This window comes from Brassica rapa, chromosome A01 (assembly GCF_000309985.2).
Source record: "Brassica rapa cultivar Chiifu-401-42 chromosome A01, CAAS_Brap_v3.01, whole genome shotgun sequence".
In the NCBI taxonomy this organism is placed as follows: domain Eukaryota; kingdom Viridiplantae; phylum Streptophyta; class Magnoliopsida; order Brassicales; family Brassicaceae; genus Brassica; species Brassica rapa.
The window spans coordinates 29,000,816-29,015,704 of record NC_024795.2 but is presented as its reverse complement, the minus strand read 5'-3'; the positions used below and the strand labels follow the sequence as shown (position 1 = coordinate 29,015,704).

Genomic DNA, 14,889 nt, shown 5'->3' with positions numbered 1-14,889 from the left:
CTCTCAATAGAAAAATAAACTAGAGCAAAAAGAATTATTAAATTAAAAAAAATTATAACAAATTTAAAATATAGCTTTTTAAATTCAATAACCAAATATAGTAAAATTGTTACTATAAGAAATAACTTATAAAATAAATTAATTGTAAATTCTTATACCAAAAATTAATCAATAAATCTTATTCTAAAAATTATAATTAGTTATTCAGATAACATGGTTTTGTTTGGTGTCCAAATATAATAGCATATAAAAAATTCAAATAAATATCTATATTTTTAAGTAGTGACAATTGATATTAGGTTTTCATGCTACCTACCTTAAAATATTTTTTTATAGGAAAATAACAAAACAATTCTACAAAAAATTATATATCAAAAAAATATTCTATTGCATATAACTTACAGAAACAATGATAATATAAATAGTGAAAGTTGTTATAAAAATAGTGAAATTAATGTCACATATAATTGAAAATGAATTAAAATTTTAAAAATTACATCAAAGTGGTTTTAAGGGTAAAATAAGTATTTTGAACACAAAATGTAGGGTTAGTTTATTTAATTAAATATGATTTTTTTACAAAATAAAAAAATAAAAATATCAACCATAATTTAATACAAAAATGAAACTAATAGATATACTTGCATAGTCCGACAGAAGACATAATGTAAAGTACCTATAACTAAATAAGTAACAGAAATAAAATTATATAACGTATACTAAAACCAACAGATTAATATATATATATGTATATATATAATAAATATAGACAGGTTTTCATCGATAATCACAACAATTACATTAGAAAATTTATTCACCTAACGAAATTAACTTTGTGTCTTTTACAGTAAACGAGTTCAACAAAAAAAGAATGATAATTTTTTAAAAAAAATTTAAAATAACATTTCATAAATTAATTAGAATAAAAAATTTAAACTAAAAACAAATGTTAAGCAAAATATAATAGAGAAACTTCCCGCAAGTGGAATATGATGAGTCCATGTAAATATTACATAAGCATTATTAAAATAGGAGATCTCCATTATACAAATGTACTATTTGTATTGACAATTTATAGAATTAGAGAGATGGAGATGCTCTTAACACGAAACAATTTGATTTTGGTTCGTACTCTATTACATGTTCGCTTCAGTTTCAAATGTATTTTGTTAAAAAAATTATACAATCAGTGAAGTTATTGCTTTAGTCGATAATGTTTGGCAATAAAAATATGAAACTGATAACATGGAGAATCATTATATATATCGACACAAAATAATGAAAAAAATAATTAATACATATAGTAGAAAGTCTATAAATTAATACTTGGCAAATGAATAGACACAATAATTAATAAATTTTATTAATTTTCAATTGGAAATATGTAAAATATAACTGAATTCGATAAAATAATAATAACATAACTTTTTTATATAAAATATTTATAAAAGCATAAACAAATCATCTTTTAAAAAATGAATTAATCTTTCTTTCTTTTTTAAAATTTCACTATTCTGATGTTTTTATTGAATTACAAAGAAAAGACATTTATATACTATCATCAAATTCAACACATATTATATATCAAATAACTTAAATAAGTAGATAAAATTTAACTAACATATAGTATCATAAAGTTATTTTTTTTTTGAAAAACAAAAACAACTATTGTAAACAAACAAAATATATCTTATCACATATCAATATCTCACCTAAAACTTCCTGAAAGACGAAAATCATTATCATACACATTTCTTGCAAATGCAAACCTAAAAAACAAATCACAAAATCATACAAAAAATAATAACCTAGATCACAAGTAAAACATATTCCGCCCGTAGGGCGGGCCGACCCTAGTACCATTAAAAAGAGCTTAAAATAAATTAATACAAATGTAAAAAGTGGTTTGAAATTTTAAAAGAACATTAAAGATTATAGGCTTAAGTATATAATGTATTTACCAAAAACTCAATATTTTCGAAGGGGGTTAACACATAGATTTTGAGAAAATTTCAAAAAATATGACAATATTTTTTTAATGCATAGTTGCATCCTGCATTTACCTATTATGATGCTCAAAGAGATTTGGAGCCATTGTTGTCTCCCTTTTTCAAGAAAATAGTTATTTTATAGTGGTTATTTCATCGATTTAGGGAGTATTATGAAGTTTTACTAAATTAATTGATAAACAATTTATAAATATTCCCATATACCATGAAAAAGAGCTTAAAATACATTAATACAAATGTAGAAAGTGGTTAGAAATTTTAAAACAACATTAAAGATTATAGGCTTAAGTATATAAAGTATTTACCAAAAACTCAATATTTTCGAAGGGGTTAACATATGGATTTTGAGAAAATTACAAAAAATATGACAATATTTTTTTAATGCATAGTTGCATCCTGCACTTACCTATGATGATGTTTAAAGAGGTTTGAAGCCTTTGTTTTCTCCGGTTTTCAAGAATATAGTTATTTTATAGTAGTTATTTCATCGATTTAAGGAGAATTATGAAGTTTTACTAAATTAATTGATAAACAATTTATAAATATTTCCATATACCATAAAAAAGAGCTAAAAAATACATTAATACAAATGTAGAATTTGGTTAGAAATTTTTAAACAACACTAAAGATTATCGGCTTCAATATATAAAGAATTTACCAGAAACTCAATATTTTCGAAGGGGTTAACACATGGATTTTGAGAAAAATTTCATAAAATATGACACTATGGTTTTAATTAGGGGTGGCCACTTCGGTTATTTTATCGGTTCGGTTCGAGTTCGGTTCGGTTTAGTTGGTTCGGTTCTAGAATTTTTCCAGCTGAAGTAAATCATAGTTAGTATGGTTTGGATCGATTTCGGTTCAGTTATGTTCAGTTCGGTTTATATTTGGTTTGGCTTGTATTCGATTCGGTTTATATTTCGGTTCAGTTCGGTTTAATCGGATTTCTCTTAGTTTATTTATTGTACAAGAAATCATGTTTTAATACATACATGTATGGTTGTCATGAAATAATCGCGTTGGACATAAACAAAAATTAAGTATGTAAATTAAATTCAATTTAATTAGACTTGGCTTTGGTTTTAATTTTAGGGTTTAAAAGTATACGCTATTTAAAAAAATTAACATGGAAATTATGTGGGCTTAATGACAAATATTACAAAAGTTAGACGAAGTGTCATGGAAATCAAATTATATTAGGATTTCCTTCGTGCAAAAGGAAATTACGTGGGCTTAATATTAGGATTTTAATATCTTGATATTACTAATATTTTTAATTTAAATAACTATAAAAACACTTCGGTTTATCGGTTCGGTTCGGTTTAAACCAAACTGAACTGAACCGTTCGGGTTAGAAAAATCTCAACTGAAAAATTTGAAATGGACTTTGGTTTGGTTCGAATCGGTTTTGGTTCAGTCGGTTCGATTCGATCGGTTCGGTTCGGTTTTTTTGCCCACCCCTAGTTTTAATGCATAGTTGCATCCTGCACTTACCTATTATGATGCTCAAAGAGATTTGGAGCCTTTGTTGTCTCCCTTTTTCAAGAAAATAGTTATTTTATAGTGGTTATTTCATCGATTTAGGGAGTATTATGAAGTTTTACTAAATTAATTGATAAACAATTTATAAATATTCCCATGTTCCATGAAAAAGAACTTAAAATACATTAATACAAATGTAGAAAGTGGTTAGAAATTATAAAACAACACTAAATATTATAGGCTTCAGTATATAAAGTATTAACCAAAAATTTAATATTTTCGAAGGGGTTAACATATGGATTTTGAGAAAATTTCAAAAAATATGACAATATTTTTTTAATGCATAGTTTCATCCTGCACTAACCTATGATGATGTTCAAAGAGATTTGGAGCCTTTGTTGTCTCCGTTTTTCAAGAAAATAGTTATTTTACAGTGGTTATTTCATCGATTTAGGGAGTATTATGAAGTTTTACTAAATTAATTGATAAAAAATTTATAAATATTCCCATATACCATGACAAAGAGCTTAAAATACATTAATACAAATGTAGAAAGTGATTAGAAATTTTAAATCAACATTAAAGATTATAGGCTTAAGTATAAAATATTTACCAAAAACTCAATATTTTTGAAGGGGTTAACACATGGATTTTGTGAAAATTTCAAAAAATATGACAATATTTTTTTAATGCATAGTTGCATCCTGCACTTACCTATGATGATGTTTAAAGAGGTTTGGAACCTTTGTTGTCTCCGGTTTTCAAGAAAATAGATATTTTATAGTAGTTATTTAATCGATTTAGGGAGAATTATGAAATTTTACTAAATTAATTGATAAAATTTTTATAAATATTCCCATATACCATGAAAAAGAGCTAAAAATACATTAATACAAATGTAGAATTTGGTTAGAAATTTTTAAACAACACTACATATTATAGGCTTCAATATATAAAGAATTTACCAGAAACTCAATATTTTCGAAGGGGTTAACACATGGATTTTGAGAAAATTTCATAAAATATGACACTATGGTTTTAATGCGTAGTTTCATCCTGCACTAACCTATGATGATGTTCAAAGAGATTTGAAGCCTTTGTTGTCTCCGTTTTTCAAGAAAATAGTTATTTTATGGTGGTTATTCCATCGATTTTGGGAGTATTATGAAGTTTTACTAAATTAATTACTAAAAAAATAATAATGATTCCCATATACCATAGAAAAGAGCTTAAAATACATTAATACAAATGTAGAAAGTGCTTAGAAAATTTAAAACCACACTAAAGATTATAGGCTTAAGTATATAAAGAATTTACCAAAAACACATGGATTTTGAGAAAATTTCAAAAAAATATGACAATATTATTTTAATGCATATTTGCATCCTGCACTTACCTATGATGATGTTCAAAGAGGTTTGGAGCATTTGTTGTCTCCGGTTTTCAAGAAAATAGTTATTTTATAGTAGTTATTTCATCGATTTAGGGAGAATAATGAAGTTTTACTAAATTAATTGATAAACAAATTATAAATATTCCCATATACCATGAAAAATAGCTTAAAATACATTAATACAAATGTAGAAAGTGGTTAGAAATTTTAAAACAACATTAAAGATTATAGGCTTAAGTATATAAAGTATTTACCAAAAACTCAATATTTTCGAAGGGTTTAACATATGGATTTTGAGAAAATTTCAAAAAAAAATGACAATATTTTTTTAATGCATAGTTGCATCCTGCACTTACCTATCATGATGTTTAAAGAGGTTTGGAGCCTTTGTTGTCTCCGGTTTTCATGAAAATAGTTATTTTATAGTAGTTATTTCGTCAATTTAGGGAGAATTATGAAGTTTTACTAAATTAATTGATAAAATTTTGAAAATATTCCCATATACCATGAAAAAGAGCTTAAAATACATTAATACAAATGTAGAATTTGGTTAGAAATTTTAAAACAACACTAAAGATTATAGGCTTCAATATATAAAGAATTTACCAAAAACTCAATATTTTCGAAGGGGTTAACACATGGATTTTGAGAATATTTCATAAAATATGACACTATGGTTTTAATGCGTAGTTTCATCCTGCACTAACCTATGATGATGTTCAAAGAGATTTGGAGCCTTTGTTGTCTCCGTTTTTCAAGAAAATAGTTATTTTATAGTGGTTATTCCATCGATTTTGGGAGTATTATGAAGTTTTACTAAATTAATTGATAAGCAAATTATAAATATATCCATATACCATGAAAAAGAGCTTAAAATACATTAATACAAATGTAGAAAGTGGTTAGAAAAATTAAAACCACACTAAAGATTATAGGCTTAAGTATATAAAGTATTTTCCAAAAACTCAATATTTTCGAAGGGGTTAACACATGGATTTTGAGAAAATTTCAAAAAATATGACAATATTATTTTAATGCATATTTGCATCCTGCACTTACCTATGATGGTGTTTAAAGAGGTTTGGAGCCTTTGTTGTCTCCGGTTTTCAAGAAAATAGTTATTTTATAGTATTTATTTCATTAATTTAGGGAGAATTATGAAGTTTTACGAAATTAATTGATAAAACAATTTATAAATATTCCCATATACCATGAAAAAGAGCTAAAAATACATTAATACAAATGTAGAAAGTGGTTAGAAATTTTAAAAGAACACTAAAGATTATAGGATTCAATATATAAAGAATTTACCAAAAACTCAATATTTTCGAAGGCAATATTGTTTCAAAAAATATGACAATATTGTTTTAATGCATAGATTCATCCTGCACTAACCTATGATGATGTTCAAAGAGATTTGGAGCCTTTATTGTCTCCGTTTTTCAAGAAAATAGTTATTTTACAGTGGTTATTTCATTGATTTAGAGAGTATTATGAAGTTTTACTAAATTAATTGATAAAAAATTTATAAATATTCCCATATACCATGAAAAAGAGCTTAAAATACATTAATAGAAATGTAGAAAGTGGTTTGAAATTTTAAAACAACATTAAAGATTATAGGCTTAAATATATAAAGTATTTACCAAAAACTCAATATTTTCGAAGGGGGTTACACATGGATTTTGTGAAAATTTCAAAAAATATGATAATATTTTTTTAATGCATAGTTGCATCCTACACTTACCTATGATGATGTTCAAAGAGGTTTGGAGCATTTGTTGTCTCTGGTTTTCAAGAAAATAGTTATTTTATAGTAGTTATTTCATCGATTTAGGGAGAATAATGAAGTTTTACTAAATTAATTGATAAACAAATTATAAATATTCCCATATACCATGAAAAAGAGCTTAAAATACATTAATACAAATGTAGAAAGTGGTTAGAAATTTTAAAACAACATTAAAGATTATAGGCGTAAGTATATAAAATATTTACCAAAAACTCAATATTTTCGAAGGGGTTAACACATGGATTTTGTGAAAATTTCAAAAAATATGACAATATTTTTTTAATGCATAGTTGCATCCTGCACTTACCTATGATGATGTTTAAAGAGGTTTGGAACCTTTGTTGTCTCCGGTTTTCAAGAAAATAGATATTTTATAGTAGTTATTTAATCGATTTAGGGAGAATTATGAAGTTTTACTAAATTAATTGATAAAATTTAAAACATATTCCCATATACCATGAAAAAGAGCTAAAAATACATTAATACAAATGTAGAATTTGGTTAGAAATTTTTAAACAACACTACATATTATAGGCTTCAATATATAAAGAATTTACCAGAAACTCAATATTTTCGAAGGGGTTAACACATGGATTTTGAGAAAATTTCATAAAATATGACACTATGGTTTTAATGTGTAGTTTCATCCTGCACTAACCTATGATGATGTTCAAAGAGATTTGGAGCCTTTGTTGTCTCCGTTTTTCAAGAAAATAGTTATTTTATAGTGGTTATTCCATCGATTTTGGGAGTATTATGAAGTTTTACTAAATTAATTAATAAGAAAATAATAATGATTCCCATATACCATGGAAAAGAGCTTAAAATATATTAATACAAATGTAGAAAGTGCTTAGAAAATTTAAAACCACACTAAAGATTATAGGCTTAAGTATATAAAGTATTTTCCAAAAACTCAATATTTTCGAAATGGTTAACACATGGATTTTGAGATAATTTCAAAAAATATGACAATATTATTTTAATGCATATTTGCATCCTGCACTTACCTATGATGATGTTCAAAGAGGTTTGGAGCATTTGTTGTCTCCGGTTTTCAAGAAAATAGTTATTTTATAGTAGTTATTTCATCGATTTAGGGAGAATTATAAAGTTTTACTAAATTAATTGATAAACAAATTATAAATTTTCCCATATTCCATGAAAAAGAGCTTAAAATACATTAATACAAATGCAGAAAGTGGTTAGAAATTTTAAAACAACATTAAAGATTATAGGCTTAAGTATATAAAGTATTTACCAAAAACTCAATATTTTCGAAGGGGTTAACATATGGATTTTGAGAAATTTCAAAAAATATGACAATATTTTTTTAATGCATAGTTGCATCCTGCACTTACCTATCATGATGTTTAAAGAGGTTTGGAGCCGTTGTTGTCTCCGGGTTTCAAGAAAATAGTTATTTTATAGTAGTTATTTCGTCGATTTAGGGAGAATTATGAAGTTTTACTTAATTAATTGACAAGCAAATTATAAATATATCCATATTCCATGAAAAAGAGCTTAAAATACATTAATACAAATGTAGAAAGTTGTTAGAAATTTTAAAACAACATTAAAGATTATAGGCTTAAGTATATAAAGTATTTACCAAAAACTCAATATTTTCGAAGGGGTTAACATATGGATTTTGAGAAAATTTCAAAAAAATATTGTCATCCTGTACTTACCTATGATGATGTTTAAAGAGGTTTGGAGCCTTTGTTATCTCCAGTTTTCAAGAAAATAGTTATTTTATAGTAGATATTTCATCGATTTATGGAGAATTACGAAGTTTTACTAAATTAATTGATAAAAAAATTATAAATATTCCCATATACCATGAAAAAGAGCTTAAAATACATTAATACAAATGTAGAATTTGGTTAGAAATTTTTAAACAACACTAAAGATTATAGGCTTCAATATATAAAGAATTTACCAAAAACTCAATATTTTAGAAGGGGTTAACACATGGATTTTGAGAAAATTTCATAAAATATGACACTATGGTTTTAATGCGTAGTTTCATCCTGAACTAACCTATGATGATGTTCAAAGAGATTTGAAGCCTTTGTTGTCTCCGTTTTTCAAGAAAATAGTTATTTTATAGTGGTTATTCCATCGATTTAGGGAGGATTATGAAGTTTTACTAAATTAATTGATAAAAAAAAATAATGATTCCCATATACCATTAAAAAGAGCTTAAAATAAATTAATACAAATGTAGAAAGTGGTTTGAAATTTTAACAGAACATTAAAGATTATAGGCTTAAGTATATAATGTATTTACCAAAAACTCAATATTTTCGAAGGGGTTAACACATAGATTTTGAGAAAATTTCAAAAAATATGACAATATTTTTTAATGCATAGTTGCATCCTGCATTTACCTATTATGATGCTCAAAGAGATTTGGAGCCATTGTTGTCTCCCTTTTTCAAGAAAATAGTTATTTTATAGTAGTTATTTCATCGATTTAGGGAGTATTATGAAGTTTTACTAAATTAATTGATAAACAATTCATAAATATTCCCATATACCATGAAAAAGAGCTTAAAATACATTAATACAAATGTAGAAAGTGGTTAGAAATTTTAAAACAACATTAAAGATTATAGGCTTAAGTATATAAAGTATTTACCAAAAACTCAATATTTTCGAAGGGGTTAACATATGGATTTTGAGAAAATTACAAAAAATATGACAATATTTTTTTAATGCATAGTTGCATCCTGCACTTACCTATGATGATGTTTAAAGAGGTTTGAAGCCTTTGTTGTCTCCGGTTTTCAAGAATATAGTTATTTTATAGTAGTTATTTCGTCGATTTAGGGAGAATTATGAAGTTTTACTAAATTAATTGATAAAAAAATTATAAATATTTCCATATACCATAACAAAGAGCTAAAAATACATTAATACAAATGTAGAATTTGGTTAGAAATTTTTAAACAACACTAAAGATTATCGCCTTCAATATATAAAGAATTTACCAGAAACTCAATATTTTCGAAGGGGTTAACACATGGATTTTGAGAAAATTTCATAAAATATGACACTATGGTTTTAATGAATAGTTGCATCCTGCACTTACCTATTATGATGCTCAAAGAGATTTGGAGCCTTTGTTGTCTCCCTTTTTCAAGAAAATAGTTATTTTATAGTGGTTATTTCATCGATTTAGGGAGTATTATGAAGTTTTACTAAATTAATTGATAAACAATTTATAAATATTCCCATATTCCATGAAAAAGAACTTAAAATACATTAATACAAATGTAGAAAGTGGTTAGAAATTATAAAACAACACTAAAGATTATAGGCTCAGTATATAAAGTATTAAAAAAATTTAATATTTTCGAAGGGGTTAACACATGGATTTTGAGAAAATTTCAAAAAATATGACAATATTTTTTAATGCATAGTTTCATCCTGCACTAACCTATGATGATGTTCAAAGAGATTTGGAGCCTTGTTGTCTCCGTTTTTCAAGAAAATAGTTATTTTATAGTGGTTATTTCATCGATTTGGGAGTATTATGAAGTTTTACTAAATTAATTGATAAAAAATTTATAATATTCCCATATACCATGAAAAAGAGCTTAAAATACATTAATACAAATGTAGAAAGTGGTTAGAAATTTTAAAACAACACTAAGATTATAGGCTTAGTATATAAATATTACCAAAAACTCAATATTTTCGAAGGGGTTAACACATGGATTTTGAGAAAATTTCAAAAAATATGACAATATTATTTTAATGCATAGTTGCATCCTGCACTTACCTATGATGATGTTCAAAGAGGTTTGGAGCCTTTGTTGTCTCCGGTTTTCAAGAAAATAGTTATTTATAGTAGTTATTTCATCGATTTAGGGAGAATTATGAAGTTTTACTAAATTAATTGATAAACAAATTATAAATTTTCCCATATACCATGAAAAAGAGCTTAAAATACATTAATACAAATGTAGAAAGTGGTTAGAAATTTTAAAACAACACTAAAGATTATAGGCTTCAGTATATAAAGTATTTACCAAAAACTCAATATTTCGAAGGGGTTAACACATGGATTTGAGAAATTTCAAAAATATGACAATATTTTTTAATGCATAGTTGCATCCTGCACTTACCTATGATGATGTTTAAGAGGTTTGGAGCCTTTGTTGTCTCCGTTTTTCAAGAAAATAGTTATTTTATAGTGTTATTTCATCGATTTAGGGAGAATTATGAAGTTTTACTAAATTAATTGATAAAAATTATAAATATTCCCATATACCATGAAAAAGAGCTTAAAATACATTAATACAAATGTAGAATGTGGTTAGAAATTTTAAAACAACACTAAAGATTATAGGCTTCAAGTATATAAAGTATTTACCAAAAACTCAATATTTTCGAAGGGGTTAACACATGGATTTTGAGAAAATTTCAAAAAATATGACAATATTTTTAATGCATAGTTCATCCTGCACTAACTATGATGATGTTCAAAGAGGTTTGGAGCCTTTGTTGTCTCCGGTTTTCAAGAAATAGTTATTTTATAGTGGTTATTTCATCGATTTAGGGAGTATTATGAAGTTTTACTAAATTAATTGATAAAAAATTATAATATTCCCATATACCATGAAAAAGAGCTAAAATACATTAATACAAATGTAGAAAGTGGTTAGAAATTTTAAAACAACACTAAAGATTATAGGCTTAAGTATATAAAGTATTTACCAAAAACTCAATATTTTCGAAGGGTTAACACATGGATTTTGAGAAAATTTCAAAATATGACAATATTTTTTAATGCATAGTTGCATCCTGCTTACCTATGATGATGTTCAAAGAGATTTGGAGCCTTTGTTGTCTCCGTTTTTCAAGAAAATAGTTATTTTATAGTGGTATTTCATCGATTTAGGGAGTATTATGAAGTTTTACTAAATTAATTGATAAAAATTATAAATATTCCCATATACCATGAAAAAGAGCTTAAAATACATTAATACAAATGTAGAAAGTGGTTAGAAATTTTAAAACAACATTAAAGATTATAGGCTTAATATATAAAGTATTTACCAAAAACTCAATATTTTCGAAGGGGTTACACATGGATTTTGAGAAAATTTCAAAAATATGACAATATTTTAATGCATAGTTGCATCCTGCACTTACCTATGATGATGTTCAAAGAGGTTTGGAGCATTGTTGTCTCCGGTTTTCAAGAAAATAGTTATTTTATAGTAGTTATTTCATCGATTTAGGAGAATTATGAAGTTTACTAAATTAATTGATAAAAAATTATAAATATTCCCATATACCATGAAAAAGAGCTTAAAATACATTAATACAAATGTAGAAAGTGGTTAGAAATTTTAAAAAACATTAAAGATTATAGGCTTAAGTATATAAAGTATTTACCAAAAACTCAATATTTTCGAAGGGGTTAACATATGGATTTTGAGAAAATTTCAAAAAATATGACAATATTTTTTTAATGCATAGTTGCATCCTGCACTACCTATGATGATGTTTAAAGAGGTTTGGAGCCTTTGTTGTCTCCGGTTTTCAAGAAAATAGTTATTTTATAGTAGTTATTTCATCGATTTAGGGAGAATTATGAAGTTTTACTAAATTAATTGATAAAATTTAAACATATTCCCATATACCATGAAAAAGAGCTTAAAATACATTAATACAAATGTAGAATTTGGTTAGAAATTTTAAAACAACACTAAAGATTATAGGCTTCAATATATAAAGAATTTACCAAAAACTCAATATTTCGAAGGGGTTAACACATGGATTTTGAGAAAATTTCATAAAATATGACACTATGGTTTTAATGCATAGTTTCATCCTGCACTAACCTATGATGATGTTCAAAGAGATTTGGAGCCTTTGTTGTCTCCGTTTTCAAGAAAATAGTTATTTTATAGTGGTTATTCCATCGATTTTGGGAGTATTATGAAGTTTTACTAAATTAATTAATAAAAAATTATAATGATTCCCATATACCATGGAAAAGAGCTTAAAATACATTAATACAAATGTAGAAAGTGGTTAGAAAATTTAAACCACACTAAAGATTATAGGCTTAAGTATATAAAGTATTTCCAAAAACTCAATATTTTCGAAGGGGTTAACACATGGATTTTGAGAAAATTTCAAAAAATATGACAATATTATTTTTAATGCATATTTGCATCCTGCACTTACCTATGATGATGTTCAAAGAGGTTTGGAGCATTTGTTGTCTCCGGTTTTTCAAGAAAATAGTTATTTTATAGTAGTTATTTCATCGATTTAGGGAGAATTATGAAGTTTTACTAAATTAATTGATAAACAAATTTTATAATTTCCCATATACCATGAAAAAAGCTTAAAATACATTAATACAAATGCAGAAAGTGGTTAGAAATTTTAAAACAACATTAAAGATTATAGGCTTAAGTATATAAAGTATTTACCAAAACTCAATATTTTCGAAGGGGTTAACACATGGATTTTGAGAAATTTCAAAAAATATGACAATATTTTTTTAATGCATAGTTGCATCCTGCACTTACCTATCATGATGTTTAAAGAGGTTTGGAGCGTTTTTGTCTCCGGTTTCAAGAAAATAGTTATTTTATAGTAGTTATTTCGTCGATTTAGGGAGAATTATGAAGTTTTACTTAATTAATTGATAAGCAAATTATAAATATTCCATATTCATGAAAAAGAGCTTAAAATACATTAATACAAATGTAGAAAGTTGTTAGAAATTTTAAAACAACATTAAAGATTATAGGCTTAAGTATATAAAGTATTTACCAAAAACTCAATATTTTCGAAGGTTAACATATGGATTTTGAGAAAATTTCAAAAAATATGTCATCCTGCACTTACTATGATGATGTTTTAAAGAGGTTTGGAGCCTTTGTTGTCTCCAGTTTTCAAGAAAATAGTTATTTTATAGTAGATTTTCATCGATTTAGGGAGAATTATGAAGTTTTACTAAATTAATTGATAAAATTTTAAAATATTCCCATATACCATGAAAAAGAGCTTAAAATACATTAATACAAATGTAGAATTTGGTTAGAAATTTTTAAACAACACTAAAGATTATAGGCTTCAATATATAAAGAATTTACCAAAAACTCAATATTTTCGAGGGGTTAACACATGGATTTGAGAAAATTTCATAAAATATGACACTGGTTTTAATGCATAGTTTCATCCTGCACTAACCTGATGATGTTCAAAGAGATTTGAAGCCTTTGTTGTCTCCGTTTTTCAAGAAAATAGTTATTTTATAGTGGTTATTCCATCGATTTAGGGAGGATTATGAAGTTTTACTAAATTAATTGATAAAAAAAATAATGATTCCATATACCATGAAAAGAGCTTAAAATACATTAATACAAATGTAGAAAGTGGTTTGAAATTTTTAACAACATTAAAGATTATAGGCTTAAGTATATAAAGTATTTACAAAAACTCAATATTTTCGAAGGGGTTAACACATAGATTTTGAGAAAATTTCAAAAAATATGACAATATTTTTAATGCATAGTTGCATCCTGCATTTACCTATTATGATGTTCAAAGAGTTTGGAGCCATTGTTGTCTCCCTTTTTCAAGAAAATAGTTATTTTATAGTAGTTATTTCATCGATTTAGGGAGTATTATGAAGTTTTACTAAATTAATTGATAAACAAATTATAAATATTCCCATATACCATGAAAAAGAGCTTAAAATACATTAATACAAATGTAGAAAGTGGTTAGAAATTTTAAACAACATTAAGATTATAGGCTTAAGTATATAAAGTATTTACCAAAAACTCAATATTTTCGAAGGGGTTAACATATGGATTTTGAGAAAATTTCAAAAAAATATGACAATATTTTTTAATGCATAGTTGCATCCTGCACTTACCTATGATGATGTTTAAAGAGGTTTGAGCCTTTGTTGTCTCCGGTTTTCAAGAATATAGTATTTTATAGTAGTTATTTCGTCGATTTAGGGAGAATATGAAGTTTTACTAAATTAATTGATAAAAAATTATAAATATTTCCATATACCATGAAAAAGAGCTAAAATACATTAATACAAATGTAGAATTTGGTTAGAAATTTTTAAAACAACACTAAAGATTATAGGCTTCAATATATAAAGAATTTACCAGAAACTCAATATTTTCGAAGGGGTTAACACATGGATTTTGAGAAAA

General features: G+C 25.5%; 4 long non-coding RNA genes across 4 annotated transcripts in view; 2 read left to right on the top strand and 2 right to left on the bottom strand.

Moving 5' to 3' along the window:
* Positions 1 to 4,476: 4,476 nt before the first annotated feature.
* LOC117126436 lies at positions 4,477 to 5,071 on the bottom strand. The gene is made up of 2 exons (XR_004448993.1): positions 4,888 to 5,071; positions 4,477 to 4,557 (listed from the first exon to the last, which is right to left on the bottom strand). It is a non-coding gene; the product is annotated as an uncharacterized LOC117126436 (long non-coding RNA).
* Positions 5,072 to 6,778: 1,707 nt separating this feature from the next.
* On the top strand, positions 6,779 to 7,544 carry LOC117126431. Its single transcript, XR_004448989.1, has 2 exons — positions 6,779 to 6,906; positions 7,256 to 7,544. It is a non-coding gene; the product is annotated as an uncharacterized LOC117126431 (long non-coding RNA).
* Positions 7,254 to 14,889, bottom strand: part of LOC117126433 — a 12,240-nt gene continuing 4,604 nt past the window's right edge. The window contains exon 2 of the long non-coding RNA XR_004448990.1: positions 7,254 to 7,443. This is a non-coding gene — a long non-coding RNA (uncharacterized LOC117126433). The remainder of the gene's footprint in view (positions 7,444 to 14,889) is intronic.
* Positions 10,921 to 14,889, top strand: part of LOC117126435 — a 7,720-nt gene continuing 3,751 nt past the window's right edge. Inside the window, exons 1-2 of the long non-coding RNA XR_004448992.1 lie at positions 10,921 to 11,043; positions 13,468 to 13,505. This is a non-coding gene — a long non-coding RNA (uncharacterized LOC117126435). The remainder of the gene's footprint in view (positions 11,044 to 13,467; positions 13,506 to 14,889) is intronic.